This window comes from Triturus cristatus, chromosome 11 (genome assembly GCF_964204655.1).
Source record: "Triturus cristatus chromosome 11, aTriCri1.1, whole genome shotgun sequence".
Taxonomy (NCBI): Eukaryota; Metazoa; Chordata; class Amphibia; order Caudata; family Salamandridae; genus Triturus; species Triturus cristatus.
The window spans coordinates 191,999,783-192,019,283 of record NC_140594.1 but is presented as its reverse complement, the minus strand read 5'-3'; positions in this window follow the sequence as shown (position 1 = coordinate 192,019,283).

Genomic DNA, 19,501 nt, shown 5'->3' with positions numbered 1-19,501 from the left:
GATCACAATTTAAGAAAGCTAAGGGAAGGAATGAAGGATTTGAAGACATCGATATGGTAGCATACTAAAGTTGGCATCTGATTTAAATAGAATTTAGTGATGGCATAAAATTCCATCTGAGAGGGGATTGATGGAGCAAGGTTTCACATCAAAAGAAACTTGCTCGTATGCAATCCTCTCGAATAACATGAAATACTGTAACTAACTTATCCGTGAGTACTAAAATTGCACCACATTTTACATAATCAGATCTAGGGGAAGCTTTTCTATGTGCTGTCTTAATAAGTAACTGGAGTGTTCTAAAACTGGCCGCTAAAATGCAGGAAATCTTCTGCGCATGCGTCAACCACATCACGTGATGTGACCTTCTGTCGCTTGGGGGGAAATCTTTGCAGCTGCGCAGTAGTTTCTAAAATGGCCACATAAAATAACATACTAGTGCACATGCCGAGCTGAAACTAACCTATGCACGTACTACTAAGCTATTAATGTGAAAGATTTATTAAGTAAATGGGGTTAGAGTAGAAGTAAGTGGTATACAGTGAATTCATTTAATTTTGTATTCTAACATGTCTTTCTTTGACTTTATTAATAGTTCGCATTTGGGCCTTGGAGGATGACTGATGTCCTCTTCCTTTGTGGCAACCACGCATGTGTCTTACCTCTCTGCTCTCAAGTCCATGAAGTCATGGGACGATTGCCAAACCCTAAGCCTAGCAAGGACATGGGAACTCAACTTTCCGAACTCTACGAGAGGAAATTAAAAGAAACATTGTACCATAAATGTATCGAACAGAATATGAAATGGTTGTGGGAATAAAGCTTGTGGGTATTAAAATTAAGGGGAGGGGAGTTAGACAATAGACTAAAGAAAAATATTGCACTTGGTAATGGTGTGATGTCCTCACCCCACTGCTTGGCCCAATCAAATTGCGGGTGCACATGGAATTGAAACATTTGGGGGTGGATCATACACTTGTATTTGGTATAACAGATGTAAATTATAGACAGTTAGACTCACTTGACACTTGATGTTGAGATGCTGATGCTATGCTGAGATGCTGCCCGATTTGCTGCAATCTGACTGAAGAATCCTACACTAGGGAAAATTCGCTGAACAACCGAGGAGGCACATCTAGGAAGGGGTCCGGACGTGCCAGAGCCGGAGAGAGTAGCACCAGAGAGGGGTGTAACGCTAGCATTGCACTAGAAGAGATCACCTTACCTTGTCCCCAACCTGTCCTGAATCCTTGACTCTTTGATGTCGAGGTCCTCACACCATTCTAGGTAAATATATCTGTAGGGTAAATGTCCCGTACTTGCTCTCTGTCCCTTCTCTCCTCAGGTACTGTCATTGCAAGAACTTATTCATGCAAACTGATTACAAGCTAATTGTACTATTTCCCTGAGGGAGATTTCTGGCCTATCCATGTGTATTTGATTTGACTCACAAAATTATTAATTCAGATAAACTTTTAAAACTCCTTCTGAGTCTGTGGTTCTTTAAATCAAAAGATAAATGCATTGTTGTGTTTTCCTCCCTATTCTCATCTAATACTAGATCCTTCAACAGTACATTTTACTCAGGAGACAGGATTGGTAAGAATACTGGTGTAAAAGTTTCCCATGCCATTCCACTTTGAACCCAGCCATATGCATATCAGTCTTGACCCTGCGCCCAATGGAAACAGTCCAGCCCGAACTGCCAGGCCAGGTCCTCCCTGGACTGGAAACAAGCATCCTAGGACCGGTTTCGGGGTTTCACTCCTCATCAGCCAGGATAGCTTGACTCCAGTGTAATGGAGAGCACGCGACCCACGTCTGGGCATACCCATCCCACTCGGGGTGACAAATGCAAAAAGAACAATTGATGGACAGAATGCAGAACAATGTCATACATTCACCCCTATATGGAGATCTGGGCCTAAATCCATTGTTTTTTTGCTCCTCAAGCCATTCCAGTTTGAACCCAGCCATCTGCAAATCAGTCTTGTCCCTGTGCCCAATGGGAACAGTCCAGCCCGAACTGCCAGGCCAGGTCCTCCCTGGACTGGAAACAAGCATCCTAGGACCGGTTTCGGGGTTTCACCCCTCATCAGCCAGGATAGCTTGACTCCAATGGCTTGGAGAGCACAGGACCCACTTCTGGGCAAGCCCGGCCCTAAGTGCATTGGGTTTGCCCAGACGTTGGTCCCAGGCTCACTGTGGGGGGGCATGGTGAGCAACAGAATGATGGATTTAACCCAGATCTCTTGACTGGGGGTGAATGTTTTGATTTGTTCTGCATTCCGTCCATCAATTGTGTGTCTTTTGTTTAGTGGGGGTTCAGAGGGATTCCCTGTGCCATGGCGTTGGATGTGTGGGAGCCGTCAGACGCACATGAGCACTTTTGCGTCGGACGGCTCCCGCGGCTCAGACGCATGGAAGGGTTTAAGAAGCACTACATCATCTGCATATTGTATGGATATCATACTCTGGCCATCTATGTTTGGCGAATGAGAATCAGTAATGTCTAACAGGGTGCTCAAAACAGATATAAACAGGTTGAAAAGGGTGGGAGCGAGCAATAGCACGTGATTTTTGACCAAATTAATTTGCACCCAGTTGGAGTAAATCAATTGAATGGCCGACAGCAGAGTAACTGTGATATACCAGGAGGTGACTTTCTGCCAGGACAAATTTCTGTTGACAAAGTCAAATGCCTTAGTAAAGTCAAGGAAGCAGGTGTAAAGTAACTGTTTCCTCTTAATTAACTTCTCTATTAACATTGCCAAACAAGCCATATTGTCCACTGTGCTTGATTTCGCCCTAAATCCAATTTAATTTTTTCTTGGATGCCCAAGCTTTCAAACCAGACAATAGTAGGCTTGCAAAGTACTTTGATACTACCTCCAGTAGAGCTATCAAACAATAGCTATTCAGGCTTGAATAAGCCCCTTTTTGTATATGAGGTATAATACCAATCTTTTCCATGAGTTAGGTACAGAATCCATGGACAGGCAATGATTAAACAAATCATAGAAGGTAGCCGGTTAGTACTCCGGATCTTGTTTATAGATCATGGCAGGCAGACCATTCTGGCCGGGGGTGCCGTCTCCACGGCATTTGTTGATTTCCATTCTTGTTGGGAATGGGTCACTGGGGTTATTAAGGGACCATTTCACAGCCTGAGTGGCTCATCATCATTTAAATATTACATCTCCTTGATATGTGCTAACTCTATGGCTTGGTCCACAAGGTTGCGTGATATTTGATTCTGATCTCTTTCGAGTCAGTTGATATAGAACCAAAAGACCAACTGATTCTTACTCTTGCAGGCTAGAAAGTGGTCGAACCAATATTGATCTTCTGCAATTCGTCTAGAGTCTGTTAGAAATGGGATTCCTAGTTGGCTAAGCCAGCCAGCAGGAACCACCAATCTAGTCAGGGTAAGTTAGTTTCACACTAAAGATAACCTGTGCTCACTCTCTGGTAGCTTGGCGGCAGGCTTATCAAAGGAGGCAATGTGTAAAGTATTTGTGCAACACACACACAGTAACACAATGAACACACCACAAAAGGCCTCCACAAAGGTTTATAAAAAATGTGTTTCTCTATTGTAAATAAAAGACCCAAAATGACAAAATACAACATGTACTAAGTGCCTTTCCAGGTCTCACACACATGTACAAAGGCAAATAAAGCATCCTCACATCTATTAGGGGCTTTAAGGTAGTCCTGTTAGTGAGAATGCAATGATCCCGGTCAGGGATCGCCAATAGAAACTCTTGAAGTGGTCATATTAGACCAATGAGGCAAAGCACACCCCTTCCTGGGGCCCTCCACTGAGGTCCTTACCCCGAACAAGCAATGCCCCCAAATTACAGAGTATCCGAAGCCCTCTGGGCCACCTGAACCATTACTCTTAGTGCAACTAGAACTGCCAAAGAAGGAGTGCGGGACAGCTACACTGCCTTGTACAGGCACTCGACAGAAGCAATGCTCCCTCGGTCCCTCGAGACTGGTGCAAAGGAAGGTTCTAGCCACCCACTACACGCAGGTGGGCTGTGGAGACCATGCAGGTCCAATGACCCAGAAACGGTACCTTTCTTGTTTGGCAAAGAGGAGGCAATGCATCAAGAGGCCGCACTGGCAGTTCTGGAGTGATCAGGGGAGACTCAATGGTCCACCAAGAACAAGTGAACACTGACAAAGCGGTTCCTATCTTGGTCAGGTTCCTCCCTCCAGGATTGTGAGGATTGATGGCTGCGGCCATACCATGTTGGTTTCCGCCCCCTAGAGAGGGTGGGTTGAGGGGGCACTGATGTCAGGAATGCAGCTCGGGTGCGCGGCATGCACTGCCTAAGCAGCGCGAGTTAGGCAAAGAAAGTGCCGATCCTTCGTAAGGCACTCAACCTTGCAATGTGGTAACTCTTGGCTCTCGCACAAATAGTTGATTAGCTACACACTGATCGTGGCAAAAGCCCCACTGATGGACTCACTCATTGCAGAGTCCTAAGGCAGAGGCAGGAAGGTGGAATCTTTGATGGCCCTGAGATTGTAAAAGAACAGGGGACAAGCAAACTAGCCCTTGGAGAACACTCATGTTAGGGCCCAAAAGAAGGTAGCAGGCAGCAGGCCAGCACAACAAGACAGGTGGCAAAGTGTCAGCCCCTCCTGCACCCCAGCAATCAGCAGGCCAATGGAGCAAAGCAGTTAGCAGAGTGGCAGTCCCTCCTAGCAGCACTGCAGTTCTTCTGGCAATGTGCAGATCTAGTGCCAGCAGCATCTGGTTACAAGTCCCACGCAGTGTCTAATTAGATGGGGTCAGAGACCCAGTACTTGTACTCAAAAGTGCCTTAGATAAGTGGGTGACTTCAAAAGAACTCTCTGAAGTGGACCCAGATCCTTTTCAGCCCAGACCTTTCTGCCAGCCTAACTATAGGGGGTAAATCAGCCCTTTGTGTGGGGACAGGACACTACCTATTCAGTGAAGTGTTAGCCCCTCCCATACATCCTGACCAAGGAAAACCCAACAGTAACAGATGAAGTTGAGTGTCCTGTGTGGTGGGTGTCTAGAGGAATGCACAAATGTAGCTGACACCCAGCCCACCCCAGGTGTGTACTGGAAACAGGCTGCAGAGCACACACAGCTATAAGCACAGATAAATGTCCACTTTCTAAAAAGTGACATTCCTAAAACAGTAATGTTAAATCCAACCTTACCATTAAAGAGAATGTATCATTATCAATCCAAGCTTATGGAACATCAAACAGCTACTCCTCTCTGATCAGGAATTGCATCTTAAAAGTATATTAAGAAATTCCCAATGCTAACCTATGAGAGGGGTAGTCCTCACTGTAGTGGAAAATGAAATAAATAGGTTGTTTGTCACTACTAGGACATGCTAAAGATAACAGTTCATGTCCTACCTTTTACTTACATAGCTCCCTACTCTTTGGGCAACCAAGGGCCTACTTTAGGGGTAACTTGTAAGTAATAAAAGGGACATTTAGGACTGGGCAAGTAGTTTTAAATGCCAAGTCAAAGTGTCAGTAAACTGCACATACTGGCCCTGCAATGGCAGGCCTGAGACAGGTTTGAAAGACTACTTCTGTGGGTGGCACAATCAGCGCTGCATCCCACTAGTAGCATTTAAATTGCATGCCCTGGGTACATGGTGTACCACTTTACAAGGGACTTACAAGTAAATTAGATATGGTAATCATGTATATACCAATTACACATGTTTGGAAGAGAGAGCACATGCACTTTAGCACTGATTAGCAATGGTAAAGCACTCCTAAGAGTCCTAAAGTCAACAAACCGAGGGTCAGAAAAAGAGGAGGAAGAAAAGTCTGGGGTAACCCCTCAGAAAGGGCCATTTCCAACAGAGTCCCATAGTGTTTTATTATTTGCATTTCCTAGCTCTTTCAGGCTCTTTGAATGTTTGATTCTCTAACTTTGTTAAATGTTTGGGATTCCTCATCCAGTATTTTCATTTGGGAGCTTAGCTCCTTTGAGTACCATTTTTTGTGATGTAATCTCCTGGGGCAATTACAGAGATCATCATGGCTTCTGAGGTAGGTTCTTAACTCCCTTTGTGCTGTATACCTGTCAGGTATAGGGTCTTCTATCTCTCCTGTGGTCGTGCCCACGGTCTGCTTCAAGGCAGTATACCTAACCAGTGACCCGCTGTTAAAGTAGATTCCCTTTTATTGATGTATAGTTGATACTGACCCAACCGCAAGGAGAAGTTCTGCCACAGTATTGGAATTTCCAATAGTTATAAATTGAGCATAGGGGTGGCTTTCACATTTGGGGATTATAGTGAATTTGGGGATTTTATCCAACAGAATTATAGAAATAAAAGTGTAGTCCAACACTGAGCTCTTTTTAATCCTGTTGGTGAAGGCCATAGGAACATCAGTCAGCCATTAAGGCCATTCAGTGCTCTGAGACCCAGACGCTCTAAAGTTGGAAGAAGCAAATTATCTAGTTTTTCCAGATTACAGTACCTGGAATGTTGAATTAGAATTCTGGTAGTGGCATCTATTTTGCGGAAGGATCCTTTTCTCCATTGATGATGGGCTACATTTAGAATAAAACGGCCAATGATAATCCAGGGGTTGTTACTTTGTGCAGCTGACAGTTCTACTAGCTTGTGTTCTACCGAATCAATGATATTTTTCCGGTGCGAGCTTGGATTAATATATACATTTATTAACAGCATAGGGCCAGAACTCTCTTTGAACATTCAGTTTTCAATTCTAATCCCTAGCATGATGGTGAAATAAAGTTCTGTTTTCTAACTACAAAGGTGAGTTTAACAGAAACATAGATAGATAGGCCCCCTTCGGGTGGCCGTTCTTATTTGCCCTGCTTGCCAGAGTATAAAATTCAGTGAAGCCCCTTAGTAGTTTTTCTTTCTCCTTCCACATTTTCTATAGACATAGCAGTGCACAGGAGGTGACATAGGTTTTTATCAGTGTATCCATGTGAAGCTTTTTTAGGTTGGCAACATTCCTAATAGGGCACAGATGGTAAAGACAACTACATTGCAACTAATGCTATGTTGTCCATGTTGATACGCTGGGATGCTCTAAAGGCTATAATTAGGGGTCTTTTGGTAGCCTAGTGGTAGCTGCATAAGGCCTTTGGTGCAATCATGTCTTGAAGCAGACTTAAAAGAAGCAGAGGAGAAGCACAGGTGCTTTTGAATGAAGGCAGAACCTAAGACGCTTACTGCAATCAAGGGATAATTATGAATGCTTCTTGTTAATAAACTAGAGAAGGCACTGCTGCCTGTAAAGAAAAGGATGTATGGGACTGGAGACAAGATTCAATGTTTCCTGGCTAACAAGCTTAAAGCTGAACATAGTGTAGAGGAAATGTATGCTCTGTGACATAGTAAATGAGACCTATCTATTATGTGAGGAAAAAAGCTTACATGTTCAGCTCATTTTACACAACACTTCAATCCAGAGAAAATGGAGAGGGGGTGGGCAGTGAATCCTTTTGGGATGGCATGCTTTATCCCTAATTGTCAGAAGAACAAGCTGAGGAATTAGGAGCCTCAGCAAAGGAATCAAAGATCCAAACAGCTATCAAAAGCTTTAAGTCAAATAAACCCACAGGCCCTGACTGATTCAGTGTAGAATGATCTTCCCCAGCAAGTTGGTGCTGATTCTCAAAGAAGTATTTCATTTTTCCCCACAGGTGTTGGAGGAGGATTGATGGCATCCATGGATGAAGCCAATATTGTGGTTATTACCATGCCTGAGAAAGAACATTTAAACTGCTAGGCTTATAGGCCTGCCATGTAATTAAACTTAGTAGTAAAGCATAGGCTCTTGACCTTACTCCCCTCCCGCATACCATTAGGATCAAACAGGGTTTGTGGTGGAAGGCGGATTTTAGATAATGTTCCCAGACTGGTCCATCTTAAGGAGATGAAGTATCCTCACAGCGCTTCGATATTTTAAGGTAATTAGACATGAACACTCCTTATCTTCTCTATTCTATGTTTTAGTGTAAAAGTCTCTTGCCATGAGGATACATTTATACGGTAATATCAAAGACACCACCATTATTATAAGAGATTTATAATGTGCACAGATACACTGAAGGGTCTCCCGGCGCAGGATAGAGGCAGCTGACGGAGACCGTAGCGGGCAACTAGAAAAGCCATGTCTTCAGATTCTTACGGAAGGTAATCAAGGAGTGCCAGTCCCTAAGAGAGGCTGGGAGAGAGTTCCACAGTTTCAGACCCAGTTAAGCGATCGAGTGTCCCTTCATGCGGACAAGAGGAAACCTGGGCGTGGCGAACAGCGAGAGGCTGAATGATCTAAGCCGACGCATAGGCACATAGGGCGTTTCCAGACCTTGAATGTATAAGGTAGCTAAACCATGTCTAGCCCTTAACATATAGCACAGAGCCTTGAATTCAATGCGCTTAGCAATCTTGAGCCAGTGCAATTAGTGAAGCAGGGGAGATGCAGCAATCATCAGGAATATAACACACAGGCTGCTGTACGTTTTCACACCCCACTGGTTAAAGGCACAAAAGAAAATACTGGACATCTTCCAGAATGCTATGTTGGAATTCGCGTGGCAATGGAAATCTCCCAAAATGGCAGGGAAAATTTCAAAGCCCCAAAAAGTAGATGGGGGTCGGTGTTCCTATGTGTACTTAACTGTTGCATGGCAGTCTAACGATGTATAATGGGAGAATGGTTAAAGAAAGAATCAGACAATCACTGGGTCCATCTGGACTGGGACCCTTCACATAAGGTGGTAATCCCCCACCTTCACAACAAGCTGGATAGAGGTGTTGGATGCTATAAAGAGTTCTCAATAGTGCAAAACCTAGCTACCACAATTTTGGGTCGATGCCCTACTGATTGAGAGGAGATTACTCCATGTTATGTTATGTTATGGGATTTTGTTGAGCGCATACTTCACCTGAAGGTCTCAGAGCGCTAGCCTATCACCGGAAACGGAGAAGGGAAAGGAGAGGAGGGAGGACTGAGAGAAAAGACTTAAAACAGCCAGGTTTTGAGCACCTTACGGAACTTTCTGTGGTCGGTCTGAGTTCCATAGGGTGGGGGCGAGATAAGAAAAGAATCTGCCATTCCTGGCAGTGCAGATCTTAACTGGAATGAGAAGATGTTTATTTGCAGATCGGAGGGTTCTGGAGGGGTTATACCTTTTTAGTTTATTAGCAAAATAGTGAGGGCCGTGTCCGCAAAGGGTTTTGTGGACCAAACAGTTGATTTTGAATATTATATGTTTTCTCATAGGGAGCCAGTGGAGAGCTCTCAGGTTGGGTGTCGAGGGGGATCGAGATGGTAGATTTAATACCACTCTGGCCGCAGTGTTTTGGAGGACCTGGAGTTTTGTTGATGGAAGCCACGAGAGCATTGCCATAGTCTAGCCGGCTGATGATTACTACTTGCACCAGCGGCATTCGAGATGGCAGTGGAACCCATTTAAAGATCTTACGGAGGCAGCGCATTAGTCCGTAGCAGATACTGGCCACATGGTTGGCATGATCTTACATGGAAAGATGATTGCCAAACAGCACTCCTAGGTTGCGAACTGCCGACTTGGGTGAAGGAAAAGTGCTGAGATTGGGAGGCCACCAGTCACTTGACCACAAAGCTTGTGCTTTGCCGAAGAGGATGATTTTGGTTTTGCTGGCGTTAAGTTGCAGATGGTTATTTTGCATCCAGCAGTGTATATCAGACATAAACTGACTGAATCGAAGTTTAGTGTCGGAAGGGTCTGGTCCTAGCGTGATTAGCAGTTGAGTATCGTCAGCGTATGATACTGTGTCAAAGCCATGTGATCTAATCACGCTGGCTAGGGGTGCCACGTACAGGTTGAAGAGTGTGGAGCTCAAAATAGAGCCCTGAGGGACACCCTTGTCTATAGGTTGGCTGCTGGAGACGAAAGTGCCCATGTGAACTTTCGAGGTTCGATCTGTCAATTAACTCCTGAGCCAGTACAATGCGGTGCCACTAACACCCATCTCCCACAGACGGTTCAAGAGAATGCTGTGGGAGATGGTTATGAAGACAGCCGACAGGTCGAGAAGGACCGGGATCGATGATTGTCTGGAGTCGAGGGAGAATCTGATGTTATCCACTATGTCCAGCAAGGCGGTTTCGGTGCTATGTGAGGCCCGGGAACCTGGATTGAGAAGAATCCAGCAGGTTGTTGCTCTCCAGGTAGGTAGTAAGTTGTTTATTGATTAGTGACTCTAGGACCTTCCCAAAGAAAGGGAGAAGGGAGATGGGCCGGTAGTTGTTAGGCTGCTTAGGGTCTAGGGTGGGCTTCTTTAGAATGGGTTTGACCATGGCCGCTTCCCACCTTGTTGGGACAGTTGACTGTAGTGAGGATTGGTTGAGGAGCTTGGTAAGACCACGAAGAAGGGCTGTCCCAAGTTTAGACAGAATGTGAGGGGGAACAGGGTCAGCAGGGGAGCCAGATTTAACCTTACAGAGAGCGTTTATGACATCCTCCTAGGTGAATTCAGTTAATTCATTGAGGGAGGTAGAATTCGGGGGATGATTGCTGGTAGGCCCCCAGGTGGTGTTGGTCCCCGACCTTGTGAGGGAAAAGACTGTGAATGCTGTTAATTGTGTCCACAAAAAAAAGAGGACAAAGTGTCTACCCACTCTTGCGATATAGGCTGTACTGGCTGGCATGAGATCGGGCTGGTAAGTTCTTTTACTATTTTATACAGTTCTTTGTGAGAATTGGAGGCCTGATTTATTCTATCACCTAAGTAGTTATATTTTGCTATGGCTATATGGTTAAGATAGCGTCTGTGGGTGAATTTATAGGCCCGTCTGTCGTCTGCACTATTTGAGTGCCTCCACTTGAGTTCTGCCTTCCTAGCGGTTAGCTTGTCTAATTTTAGGTCAGCAGTAAACCAAGGTGATAATTTATAGCGACGTTTAACTTTTATTACGGGGGCGATTCTGTCTAGGGTCTGGCTGATTGCTGCCTCTAAAGACTCAGCTCCGGAGTTAGGGTTGGGGGGGTGGTGAAATAGAGAGAAAAAGTGGGTAGGTGAACTTTATTCCATGGTCTACTCAATGTTGGTCCTTTATGTGGGTTGCATGAGGTGGAAATTATCTGTAAGGAAAATTTTAATATATTATGGTCTGACCAGAGGACTGGTATTGGGGACTCGACCTTCATATGGGACGAGTTGGTGAATAGGAGGTCTAGTGCAGTGGTCTTCAAACTTTTTGATATTGAGACCCCCTTGTAAAACCTTTCTAGGCGTAGGGACCCCTTGTGACACAATTTTCTAGAAACCTGTTCTCCTCATCATCAACATGCAACAGTGCAAGTGCTCCTATTGTAAATTGTATCATGGATTGGTGTTTCCATGATACGCATGGTTGACTTACTAGTAAGTCCCTAGTTAAGTGCACTTAGGGTACCAGGGCCTGTAAATCAAATGCTGCTGGTGGGCCTGCAGTACTGTTTGTGCCACTCACCCACGCAGCCCTGAAAAGAGTTAGAAGACCTGCCACTGCAGTGTCTGTGCGGTTTGTAACTGCCATGTCGACCTGGCAAGTGCACCCACTTGCCAGGCCCTAATCTTCACTTTTCTTAAATGTAAGTCACCCCAAGGTAGGCCCCAGGCACCCCTGTGGGCATGGTGCCGTGTATATTAAAGGTAGGACATGTCCTGGTAGTGAATTACAGTGTGTTTCATTTTTCACTATGGAAAGGCCATCTGTCCCACAGGATAGAGTGGGAGTTTACTTATAACATCTTATAAGCATATCTTACCATTGGGACAAGATAGAGAAATGGGGTTTAGTATGCCTGAACTCAGAATATAAAAATGCATCTATTAGTAAAGGTGATTTTTATGTTCTGTGTTTGAAAATACCAATTTTAGAAAGTAGGTATTTTCTTGCTAAGCCATCCTGTGTGCCTCTGCTGGGTTGTGGATTGACTGTCTGGCTTTGGATTGACAGGGGCTGGGGACGTGCATTCTCATCAGACAGCCACTGGGGAGGTCAAGGTATGTCCTGCCTTTCCTGGGTGAGTCAGGGCTGGGCTGAATAGACCTGGGCTGTATTTAGAGTAGTGGGATGAGATTTCCTTGCATCTGAATGGGCCTGGTCTGCCTTGGACAATGCTGTCTCCACCTCCTGCCAGGAAGCTGGGCCAGCGAGGATGGAACTGGTTTGGGCTGGGCACAGGCACTCTCGGTCCACAAGCACAAAGAGAACTGAGTATAAATATTGGGGTCCAGACCCTAGAACTTTATAACTCGCTGAAGTTAAGGAACCTGCCAAGAAGAAGAGCTGGAAAAACTGCCAAGAGTACTGCAACTTTGAGGTGTTGTTGCTTTGTTGGTTTGGTCTGCTTCTGCTTTGGGCAGTAAAAGGGCTAAACTGAACTTTCTTTACTTGTTGCTGAGTATCTCCAAGGGCTTGAAGTAGAGCTTGCCTCCTGTTCTGAAGTCTCAGGGACCGCAAAGACTTCGCCAACCTCTGGGTACTGCCTCTGGAACCGTGGTTTCAGTTGCCACAGAGGGAGAAAAGCAACCAACTCCATCACTGGCTCCATGTCCTGAAGGCACTGCAGAGGGTACCGCTGCATCTCGCACCGCAACCCTGGTCTCACTGACGACGGCCGCTGAGCTGTTGCTTGTGCCGTGACCTGTGCGCACCGCACTCCACACCGCCTTGCTTCACTTCACCGCCCTGCTCTCACCGACGTCGTCGCTGACTTCGACAACCGTGACCGCACCGTGGCTTGCGACACACTGCCCCATCCTACACCGCAGTCTGAACCGACCGACGCCAGCTCCCGACGCAACCGGCACTGTCATGTGCACTGTGATTTGTCAGCACCGCAACGAGCACCGCCTTGACTCCGCAACCCAGCCCTGGTCTCACCGATGCTCCTGGATGACCGTCACCGAGCCGCTGCCTGCACCGCGACTTGAGGGCACCGCAAGCTGCACCGCTCCGCTTCACACCGCAACCAATGTCATCGGCCGCAATGAAAAGGTACTGTTTACGAGTCTGCGAACACCCCAACCGACTAGGTCAGACGGAAATTTTGGACTATGTTCTTCTCAGTACTACGGTAGCACCGGACGGAGCTACCAACTTCAAGGGACTGCATTTTTAAGGTTTCTCTTGCAAAGTGCAAGTACTGTATGTTGAATTTTTATCGTTTTGGTCTTGTTTTGAATATATAAAGTATTGGATATTTTTCTAAACTGGTGTGGTGTCCTTTTGTAGTGTTTTCACTGTTTTACTGTTGGTTATTTGCAAATCCTTTACACACTGCCTCTGAAATAAGCCTGAATGCTTGTGCCAATCTACCAAGGGGGTGAGCAGGGTTTATTTCAATAGTGTATCCCTCTTACTCTGACTAGAAGGAAGGGTCCCTACTTGGACAAAGGTGAAAAGCATTGCCAACTAGAGACCCCCATTTCTAACAGACCACCAATTACCACAGCAAATATTTTTTACGGTGGGGAAATGATATTAAACAGTGTTTAGCACACCAGAGGTCATTGAGCATAGGGTTGTAGCCAAAGGTGTAGCTAAAAACAAAGGGCCTCATTTATGAGGAATTGGTGTAGGGCAGCACCACAAGTCTTATTGCGGTGCTGCCCTATGCCAGTGTGACAGGGCAGGAATCCACCGTATTTATAAAATACGGTGCATTCCAATCCTTTTCCCTTCGCAAATTGCTGCCTAGCACCAAGGGAGGCAGAATTGCTTTTATACATCAAAACAATCCTGAGGGGTGTTTTCCTATTTCTCTGTGAGCTGTTGAATACAGCACACATGGAAAGAGGAAAAAACGAGGAGAAATGAAAACATTTCTCCTCGTTGCGCCTCCACTGGGGAGGCGTCCGTTTTAGGAGCTGCCCCAGGTTTACGTGATTGTAAATATGGGACAGCATCAAAATCCATGGGCTTCGCGTGGGAAGCCCATGCAAAGCCCATGGAACACCTCCTTGACGCGGAGTAAGGCAACGCAGTGACTTGCGCTACTACGTCTTGCTCCATATCTATGATGCAATGCAAAGCCACGCAGGGTAACTTCGCACTGCCTCATGGGAATGGTTGAGATGCTTGCGCCACAGGAGCATTAAAAAAAGTGATGCTCTGGAAATGCAAGCCTCTCATAAATAAGCCCAAAATATTCTGTACGTTTTTTAGGTCTTTCACCTGCAGGTATCTACATATAAAATAATGGGTAGCCTAAATGTAAATTTAAAAAAATTATTGCTCAGTGGGAAATGCACTGTAGTACATTATGAAACCTCTAGCAGTTAGTGCACTGCAGAGGTCTGTGTGCAACCAGAGAACCACAGAATTAAATCTTGATTGGTGCAGTGGAGAATAGTGATGTGGATTTTTATGCTACGAAGTCACAGCCTGTGACAGGAATCACTGTGAATATGTAAGTAAATTTGTTATACTTGCATTACACACAGGGTAAGATAGAATGCTGCAAAACGTGCAAATAGTTTTACAATAAAATGGTGCTTTCAAAACGTAGGTTTTAATAATACCAGAGCGTATGTAATGCAGTTTTCTTTTTTTACATAACTGTCCCTTCAACACCTCTTTAGGGGCACTAAGAGCTGTGTAAATGCAGTTAAAATTAAAAGCAAAAAACTTCCCAGCCCAGTTGTTAACTCTTGGCACGTCCACTCTAAAAACACACGTTTATCTTCACAAAGAGCCATAACTGCCCCCAAGCATCCTTTTCACTTGCAGATTAACTGATAAGGCACGTTTGCCCTTCATTCAGACAAGCAGCTGATAACGATCTCAATTAGCCGTCCCAGGATGGCTGTCTTTTTGCAGGGACAAGTGAAGCTGGGAATCTGCGACCCCCTTCCCAGGACTCCACGACCCCCCTGGGGGTCGCGCCCCACAGTTTGAAGACCTCTGGTCTAGTGTGTGGCCTGCTGAATGGGTGGGGCCGACTACTATAATAAAGTAATTAAGTTTAATGTACTCGATAGAGGCATACTGACCTTAGTCCTATGCAAAAACTATAGTGTATATTATTCCAATGTGCAGAGCCTATAAGGGAAATAGGAACTACACTACACAGGTATGGACCCTTGGAAGCGGACCTGAAGATGCTCTTCCAGCCCAGCTGTGGTCCCAGCAGAACCAACAGTGTGACGCATCGCCTCCCGAACTTTTGCATCAGAACCTGTGCGATGCATACCCGACGGAAGACTTCACATCCCTGCCCACAGTCTCCTCTGAACCTCTGCTGTGCGACACATCCTCGATACAGGTCTTCACATCACAAGCCCCTCGTCAGCGTCATCCTCAACGACGATGCAGGACTTCGCATCACAAGCCCTGTAACTTCTTCAGAACCAGCCGGTGCACGACATATCTTCGATGCAGTACTCCACATCACAAGCCTCTCATTAAGGGCATACTCAACGACGGCACAGGACTCGCATCACTGTCTCGCAGTATCCCAGAACCGCCGCTGCACAACATATCTCCTCACCAGAACCTCTCATAGCCTCAGCTGCACAATGCATCCTCGATGTGGGACCTCGCAACGCTCCACAACTTCCAGGATTTAAGGTACTCTTGTTCAGTGGGCCTAACTTGGTCCTTCTGTCTGGGCCACACTCCATCGCTATCAGCCTGAACTTGTGACAATGTTCAGTTCTGGCACAACCTTATAACCACAGTTGGCTTATCTCTGGCTCTACTGATTGGATCTTTGTTATTTTGTTCTTAAATTATTTACTACATCTTAATCTAGTTTTCTAAATTGGTGTGGGATTTTTCCTGTGTTGTGTTTTCACTTTAATACTGTTTGTGAAGTGCTGCATGAATACTTTACACATTGCCTTTTAAGTTAATCCTGATTGCTTGTGCCAAGCTCCTAGGGGTTTAGCACAGGTTAATTTGGGGTTGGTTGTAACTTCAACCTGACAGAAATTGTGGTTGTTGCGTGACTAGGTTTTCTACTCCCTCAATTAATTACCCAATTTCCCACAAACATGCTTTCACTAAGTGCGGTGAGTGTGCGAACAGTAGTATGGAAAAGATGTGTAATTTATCATGATTGAGACGTCTTATGTTCTAGATGGGTGTTTGGTGGGAGAGGAGGGATATGGTGTTGGAGTCAATAACCACTCCTTTGTTCATTAGTTATGTAGTCTACGGCTGATTACAACATGAGATGCATTTATTAAAGACATTTAAGTATTGCACTCAACTGAGTCAATGTTGACAATTTACTTATCGTTTCTGTATTTAATTGAAAAGGTCTAATAAAATGATTTTGCCAAATGAAACAAACTCCGGTGTCCTGGAGGTATTTCAAGTTTTTCATTGAGGTCAAATCTGGTGGTAACACCCTTCCAGTTAGCTTTCCTAAAGTAGCCGAAATGCAGATGGTGATAACTGACCAGAGAAGACAAACCTTGGGCCAGGAGGATACCGAATACTTTCCCTACAGAGACTCTACCAGGGTGCAGACACACTTGAGCATGGCATTCATCGCCAACTAATTTCTAGGATTCATCAAGAACAATGGAAACAACTTTGATTAATTACATCTTTTTTATATATATGAAATAACATTCACATAGAACTCAAATTATTAGAGCAACGCATACCAAACACCCTTTCTTTTGCTTCCTCTTGTTCTTATCTTCAGGAAGTTAGTTTCCATAGACTGCAATCTGAATAATCTGGCCAATTTTGGAGCTTTCTAGTGTCATCTACTCTGACTCTCTGAAAGTAGGCAAAGATCACGCTTGCTCCAGCTTCCTCGTCAGGTGGCTTACATGGAACCCAAGTTGTTGTACCCTGCACATAGAGACACTGGCAGCCATGTTGTATATTTCAAGTCTTCTTTATTGGTTCCATGTCAGGGTAGTATCAATCTCTGTCCAGCCAGCTCTAGTCAGGTACTATCCATGTACCAGCCCCACCAGGAGCAGCCTGCCTAGCTGCTCAGCCCATCTCCAACTGTCACCACTCATTCACACAGGCACCCAGGCATTCCATTCATCACAGTCACACCAACATTCCGTTACCATCTCTCATTCTGGCTGAGCAGCTAGGAGGACCTAGGCTGATTACATATAAATGTAATACTTAGGATATAACACAAGTGCTCTAGCGTTAGGAAGGTTTATGGTTGCAGGAACCATTCACCTGGTGTCAATTTGTCTGACTTTTTACACATTCTTTCAGTTCTTTCAAGGATTTTCCCTCTTGGCTACCCACAAAACTATAGGTTTAATGGCCTTGAGCATTTCAATGAATCCATGTTTATGTGTTGGCAATGATGCAAAGTTTTGTACATAAGATTCCATATACTAAATACATTAAAAGAAAGAATAAGTATCAAAGGCACTATTCTGAATGGTCCATAAGGCTCCATACACATAAATTAGCGTTCGATGCATCACTCAACAACTCAAAAATGGCATATCACCTCAGTGTGAAAGATACTCAACCCTGCATGAAAATATATTCACCAAAAGCATTGTTGTAATCTATTGTTGTGGAACTTTACCCATGTCATGGAATGCCGTGATGCATGGCATATCATGAATCTGGCATTCTGTGGCTGGGCGTCCTGCTGAGTAGTCGGTGCTGATGTCCGTGGAATAAATCTTACTCCACCAAACTGTGTCAAAGAAGTCTTATTTGTGAAGTACAGCTTTACACTGGCGACGAGCCGTCTCATGCCAGATTGGGGACAGGCCTTGCCAGCACTGATTCCCCTGCCTGCCTACTCTTCACTTGGCGACTGACGTTTTGTCATGAACCCTCGCTGAACCACGCTCTGGGCCCCATGGACTGCACACCCTTAAATTCTCTTCTCGGATTTTACAGTGGATATTTTTGTTTCCTTTTCTTAAAGAAACAGTAAGTTTTTTAAATTTGCCTAAGAGCGTGAGGCTTACCTTCCAATGGCCGTGTCGCGAGCTTCTGTAACGGCTCGTCCGTCATTGCGCTGGCCTCACGAGCTCTTGTGTCTCTCGCGCACTTGCTGACGTGCGTTAGGGAGTTTAGCCTCTTCTTGGTGCCTGGAGCTGGAATGCACGCTGTGCTACAACGCGATCACGTTGTCGTTACGTGGCGTCTAGCCATTTAGAAAGATGTTTCAATTGTACCCGCAGTGTTTACGTCGTCACAACGCTTCAGAGAAAAACGAGAAGTGCTGATTACAGACTATGCCTGTTATCTTACGGTGAGAGTTGGCAGTGATAATTTTCAGACATTGTGTCTAGGATCACCCAAATTTGTTATTCTGAATCTACAAATATTATCATCATTTTTATCTTGAGACAGTTTTGCCACACTGTACAATCTATATGCATTATTTTTGCCTGTTACTTGAATAATTTGTCATGAATCTGGCATTCTGTAGCTGGGCGTCCTGCTGAGTAGTCGGTGCTGATGTTCGTGGAATAAATCCTACTCCACCAAACTGTGTCAAAGAAGTCTTATTGGTGAAGTACAGCTTTACACTCATCGTACCCCAGCACAAATAATACTCAAAGAAATGCAAGTGAATATGCAATTTTTACAGCAAAGTCTTTTAAGCATAAGATTAGCAAGAGCCATCCATGCAGAGCAGAAAAATGACAAATGCCTGTTACCACTCCAGTCATAGTATTACAAGTTTGGATTGGTAAAATACCATCTAAGCCAACCTGGAATGAATAAAAGCAACCCCTGTCATCAAGGTCATTGTGACCGAAACACGTCATGAGTTTTGGGCCAATCATCTATTTTCAGCATTGTATCTGCTGAGTGAGCTCTATTCATATTTTGCATGAATATATGTTTCTTTTGACTAGTGCTTTTCTCCAGTCTAAGCAAACCACCCCAAAGAAGCAGAGGGTGCAACAGAAGCCGAAGTTCAATCTATCTATCTATCTATTTTTTTATTGTGAGTGATATAGCATTGCCGGCTGAACTATGCAAAGTGTTTGGTCTCCTCTTTTGGTCTGGTTCATGGTATACAAATGCAAAACTATGAATAAATAAAATTGAACTTTCTCATACTCCTCCTCTATTTTCCTGCATTCTTCCTCTTTTATGATGCCTGACTACAGCATTTCTGATGTAATGACCCAATTAACATATACAAAACTCAGGCTTTATTTATATGTTTTATGGCACTTCCTTTCCGAAATAAACATTTACGATGATGTTAATGATTTATATAAACAAAAAGAGAGAGACACTGCTTCTTTTAGATTTTTACTTTATTAGATACACCACAGAAATAGAGAAAATGTTTGTATCTGCATGCAGTGGAAGACAGGAGATTTCTAATCTGTTGCTTGTTCGCGTTTGTACACAAACAGTTTGCTGTTCACTGCATGCTCATTAGAATGCAAACATCCCTATTAGAGGCACTGCACCGTTCCCAGTCCATATGTTCATGCTTTATTTACAATTAAAGATAAACTATTATTTAAAGTCACCTATGTCATACATGTAT